The sequence below is a fragment of the Vulpes lagopus genome, chromosome 6 (genome assembly GCF_018345385.1).
Source record: "Vulpes lagopus strain Blue_001 chromosome 6, ASM1834538v1, whole genome shotgun sequence".
NCBI lineage: Eukaryota > Metazoa > Chordata > Mammalia > Carnivora > Canidae > Vulpes > Vulpes lagopus.
Genome location: NC_054829.1, coordinates 50,369,213 through 50,375,212, shown reverse-complemented (window position 1 = coordinate 50,375,212; position 6,000 = coordinate 50,369,213). Strand labels below are relative to the sequence as shown.

Below are 6,000 nucleotides of genomic sequence, written 5' to 3'. Positions count from 1 at the left end.
GCCCATTTTGTTGGAACTACCTGAGCTTAGTGTTTACCTCAAGCTGCACCAAGTATAAATTTGGACAGCCATACTTTTACTGTGCTATTTCTGCATTTTTATTGAACCTGCATACTGCTTTCATATTTCCCCAGTCAGTGCTTTTTTTTTTTTTTTTTTTTTTTTTTTTTTTTTTTGTAGCCCTTCAGATTTGATAACATCAGGGATACAAGAAAGCCTTAGGTAGAGAAGAGATGTCAGGATCGGTCTTCTTTATGAGAGGTTAAATTCTCCCAAGCAATCCCTGGTAGTGGAACATATTGAACCACAGCAGCAAAGCATTCTAAACATTGTATGTTTTCACATACTCAGCTCAAAGTATCTAAGTGTGATAGGAGAAGTTACTTATACACTCAACACAAAAGAACCAGATGATTATCAAAAAGCCAGTATTAAACTGAAAGCTGGTCAGCACCCAAATGGACAGCTAAATAGGATAAAGACTAACCACACATCCTGCTTGTGCTTAAACACAGAATATAAGTGTGGGGCCCAGGAAATTTAACAAAACCCCCTACCCCTGGACAAACAGAGCAGGACTGACTTTATTTTGTGCTGCACCCGCCTTGTGCTGACCTACTTATTACTTACGGCACTGCCCCGCCGTAGTCAAGCCCAGGGCACAGCCTAATTGGAAATCCGGCTCAGTGGACCGTGCAACCTTCTGCATATCCCATTGGCCACTGGCCCCTATAAAGTTGCTAAGCCTCTTAGTCTTGGGGTCCAAGTCCCTGCTCCGCTGCGTCGGGTATACTTGGACTCAGGCTCGAGCTTGTATAAGTAGATCAAACTCCCTCGAGAATAAGTTAAGAGGGAAGGTGAGAAAGAGAAGGAGCAAGAGTAGGAGGAGGATATATATGTGTATGTGTGTATATATGTGTCTATAGACTTACACACACAGTTTATAGCTAAAATAAAATAGTGCTGAACCAGAAGAAGGGAAAATCATGTTTATGAAAAATGAAGACATATTTTCAATATTTTAAAAAAGATTTTATTTATTCATGAAAGACACAGAGAAAGAGAGAGGCAGAGATACGGCAGAGGGAGAAGCAGGCTCCATGCAGGGAGCCCCACGTGGGACTTGATCTTGGGACCCCAGGATCACACCCTAGGCTAAAGGCAGTCCCCAAACCGCTGAGTCACCCGGGCTGCCCTATTTTCAATATTTCTTGAAGAAACTTGAAAATCTCAGAAAACACACTATTATCCACTGTATACAAGCCATTCCAGTTATGAAATAGGAAAAAATACAACAAGAAAAAAATTCAAAAATAAAAGTATCATGAGATTAAATTGGGAAGTGTATGACCCAAGAAAGGTTTAAAAAATAATAAGGTAGCACCAAAGTGAAAATCCAAAATGATGACCTTAAGGAGAGAATTGCTACTATGAAACATCAGAGTTGCAAAGATCAAACTTAAGAGACACTCTTAAATGCAGTAGAAAAGGTGGAAGAGAAAAAAACACTATGACGAGTATGATCATTATGGAAGGAAAAGCTTCTTGATTCATTTTTAAAAATAACTGTGTATTGAGAACAATAAAATTGAACAGAGGAAATGATAATACCCAATACTGAAGAAAGTAGTCATAAGCTGAAAAAAAGATCTGACCATCCAGGTTGAAGAGTTTACCTTGCTCTAGGCAAAAATCAATGAAAAGAGCAACAAATTAGTTATGTCTGACAAATATTTGGATTATAAGGGTGGAGAATAAAATCCATTGGCTGTAGAGTGAAAACAAACATTACTGAGGACAGAAGTTAGATTGATGCACATCCTCTATTTTTATTTTTTTATATATAAAAGAGAGGTATGAAAATTATTTGCCTGAAAGATTTCACAACTTCACTGGAACAGGCAGCTTCAGTTCATGACATTTCAATAATTTTCTGTCTAGATACTTTCCTGTCATCATCTATAAATAAGAAATAATCCATGTCATCTAGAACTACTTTGGTGCCTCCAAATTCTGAGAGAAGAACTTTATTTCCAACTTTCACCTTAACTGGTTAGATCTCTCTACCCTTTCTTTTAGGGCTTGATCCAACAGCTACAACTATTGTTTGCAATACTTTTCATTGAGATTTTTCTGGAAGCATAATGCTTCTTTTGGTTACAGTTTCAGCTGCACCCCTTTCAAAGAGGGGAAGAAACTTTCTAAAGTTTCCTTAGAAGTTCCAGTCCTGCCGTGACTTTGGGAGAGGCAATTCCTACATTGCTCTGGAGCTACCACATCACAAGGAGACCTGTAGTCTGACCCTTGGATCACATGAACATGGAAAAGCTCACACATCCTCTCTTTAAAGCTAATGACCAGAATATAATATAACACATATATAATTTTGTCCTAAAATTATTTTATGCAGAAAACTTGAATGCAAGCATCGTTCTCAGAAATGCAAAAACACATAAAATATACTGGCTCTGTAAAAAATTACTTGAAGATTGGGATGCCTGGGTGGCTCAGCAGTTGAGCATCTGCCTTTGGCTCAGGGCGTGATCCTAGAGTTCTGCGATCAAGTCCTACAGCAGGCTCCCTTCAGGAAGCCTGCTTCTCCCTTTGCCTGTGTCTCTGCCTCTCTCTGTGTTTCTCATGAATAAATAAATAAAATCCTTAAAGAAAATTACTTGAAAACGTATTCAAGTTGAATGAGAGCTTGATTTTAAAATAGAAGAATGGGAATTTTGCTGTTGGATCTTAAGGTAGAAGAATAGGAATTTTGCTTAACCACATGGAGGGAACTACAAAGATGAAGTTTTTAATATTTTGGCATTTTGAAAAATATGATATGTGATGTTTTGAAGAAAAATTGGCTAAATAATATTTTATGAATCTCCTAAATTAGAAACAGGACACCTCCCTTCCACAATAGTATATATAAGCAATAAAAATGCAAAAATAACATAAAAATGAGCAATGAGGAAATGAAGATGAAGTTATAGTAAGTGATAATCTGTACATGGCCTTATATGTAGATGCCACTTTTATGAAATCAGTATGAACAACAGAGGCCTGAGTAAGGTAGAAGGGGTCCTGGCTGGATACAAACAAGCCTGTTAGGTGACCCACCTCAAAATATCCATAAGTCCTAACTGACCAATTAGTTACACCCAGACACAGGTACCATAAAAGGAAAGTTCCAGAGTTCCCATACCTCCTCACTTTCCACCTTAACCCCACCTGCCTCTTGGCAATCTTTTCATTGCTGTCCTGCTCACTGCTCCCTTGCAGTATACTCAATAAACTTCTTTCCTTTTTTTTTTTTATTTAAGATTTTATTTATTTATTTGACAGAGAGAAAGAGAGAGCACAAAGAGGGAGAAAAACAGGCGAGAGAGAGGGAGAGGAAGAAGCAGACTCCCCACTAAGCAAGGAGTCTGATGCAGGGCAAGATCCCTAGGACCCTGGGATCATGACCTGAGCTGAAGGCAGATGTTTAACTGACTGAGCCACTCAGATGCCCCTTTCAATAAACTTCTATCTCCTTTTTTTTTCCTGTCTTGAATGAATTCTTTCACTGCCTATGTTGCTGACCTCCACACAATCAGATTGCCCCACATTTGGTGGACCCACATCTGATTGGGAGACTCCCACATTATAGAATAGGGTAACAAACTTGGCCTACAGAATAAGAGAAAAAGATTAAAGAACAGTAGACAAACACAAGACACCAAGATCATAAAATAAATGAATTGAGAAAAGATTGAAGATAAAAATTATCAAAATGTAAATGAATTTTAAATTCTTTTTTAAAAGTTAAATAATATATAAGTTAAAATAACAAGCTTTAATCTCATAGTAACTTTGAGAAATCCATATAAAACACAAATGGTACACAAAGATTAAACACTAAAAATTGATTTAAAAATTAAATAAATATAAAAGCAGAACCAAATATAAAAGGACTCAGGAATTAAATAATCAAGACTTTTCAAGTGAAAGAAATTAAATATGATAAAAGACTTCATTTACATCATTATAGGTGTCACACAAAGTTAGAATAATCATGATCCTTTTGTCCTGAATAATCAAGCATCAATCAATTTGTCCTGATATAAAGCAAAATATCATAGGATTAATACACAAAAATAATAATTGTGGAAGACTTTACTATACCTCTATTTTTTTTAAATTTAAGGTAGATAAAAATAAATGAAGCTATAAAATTTGTACAATGTAGTAAGATTGAATAAGTAGATTAATATCAAAATTCACAAGCAGCTATTGGAGACTAGACTTTTTTTTTAAGATTTCATTTATTCATAAGAGACACAGAGAGAGAAACAGAGGTACAGGCAGAGGAAGAAGCAGGCTTCCCGCAGGGAGCCCCAATTCCAGGACCTGGGACCACGACCTGAGTCGAAGGCAGACGCTCAACCACCAAGCCACTTGAGTCCCGAGACTAGACTTTTTTATGTTTACCATTAACAATTTTATTGTATGCCAGGATATTTATGTGACTAGAAGAAAGTGGAAAAGGAGGAAATGAGGCAGATGATGTTAGACAGGTAGGCAAGAATCTGGGCATTTATTTTCTGATAGATCAGGGTAAATAATTTGAATTCAAGTAAGAATTTGTATTTTTATTTTATTTTAAAGATTTTATTTATTTATTCACGAGAGACACAGAGAGAGAGACAGAGACACAGGCTCCATGCAGGGAACCCGACTTAGGAATCGATCCTGGGTCTCCAGGATCACACCCTGGGCTGAAGGCGTCACTAAACCGCTGAGGCACCAGAGCTGTCCTCAAGTAAGAATTTTTAGATAGGTAAGATGAGTGCACAAATCGGAAGATCTTAATGGAATCCATTGTACCAGAAGGGAATGCAGAGTAATATGGAACACATGACAGTAGGTTTGGCAGTGGGAGAATGTGGATGTTTTCTTTTGATAGGTTATTATTTTTTTTTCTGATGAAACAAGTGCTTAGGGCATTGTTGAGGGTAAGAAATAGAAAGGATTAGTAGAAGCTTTAAAAGATTATTATTGAATTTGTCACCTTTTGGAGTGGAGAAGTGAATTAAGTAGAGATATTATTAGGATTTTGGTTGGTCTCTAGGGCCCACTTGAGGTTTGTAAGCTTATATTGAAAGTGAGACTTAACAGCATGGTTGCTTGTTGTTTCACAGCCAAATCCAATTACTTTAGTGGAAACACAAAATAGATAAAGAAAAAGTTATCTTTACAGTTGGAATGTAAACTTTACAAGTGTGGTAGGCTGGATAACACCCCTGCCCCAGGTGTTCATGTCCTAATCCCTGGAACCTATGAATGTTACTTTATATGGCAAAAGGAATTTTGCACATATGATTGAACTAAAAAAAAAAAAAAAAGATTTTGCACAAATGAGATGGAGGGATTATCTTGGATTACCCAAATGTGCCTGATGTAATCACTGAATTCCTTATGAGAGTCAGAAGATCAGAGCAAGGAGAAAACAATGTGAAGATGCAGAGGTTGGAGTAATACAGCTAGCAGCCCAGGAAATACCAGTCTCTGGAAGCTGGAATAGGCAAAGAATGGATTTTTCCCTGGAACCTCCAGCAGGAATCAGCTCTGCTAACATCTTGATTTCAGAGCTATGAGACCAATTATAGAGTTCTCATCTCTAGAACTGTAAGAGAATAAACTTGTGTTGTTAACTACTAAGTTTGTAGCAATTTGATAAACCAAATGATTTCAGTGAAGAGAAAGAGGGGCAATGGAGTTGAGGTGTGCTGCAGCAGAACAATCTTAATGATAGCAGGGAGGGAAACAAGAACATAGGGTGCTGATGACCACGGGAAGTGGCAAGGCATGTTATAAAGCAGTAGAAATACCACAACTAAAAAAATGGGAAGAGAAAAGAAAGGAAAAGAGAAAAAAGAATAAGCTCATGTATTGTTAGTCAGGTAATAAGTGAAAGATAAAGGATACCATTAAAATAACAGAGAGTAAAAGGATAAATAACCA

At 37.0% G+C, this 6,000-nt stretch overlaps 1 pseudogene; it reads right to left on the bottom strand.

Moving 5' to 3' along the window:
• Positions 1–1,881: 1,881 nt before the first annotated feature.
• Positions 1,882–6,000, bottom strand: part of LOC121492550 — a 192,346-nt pseudogene continuing 188,227 nt past the window's right edge.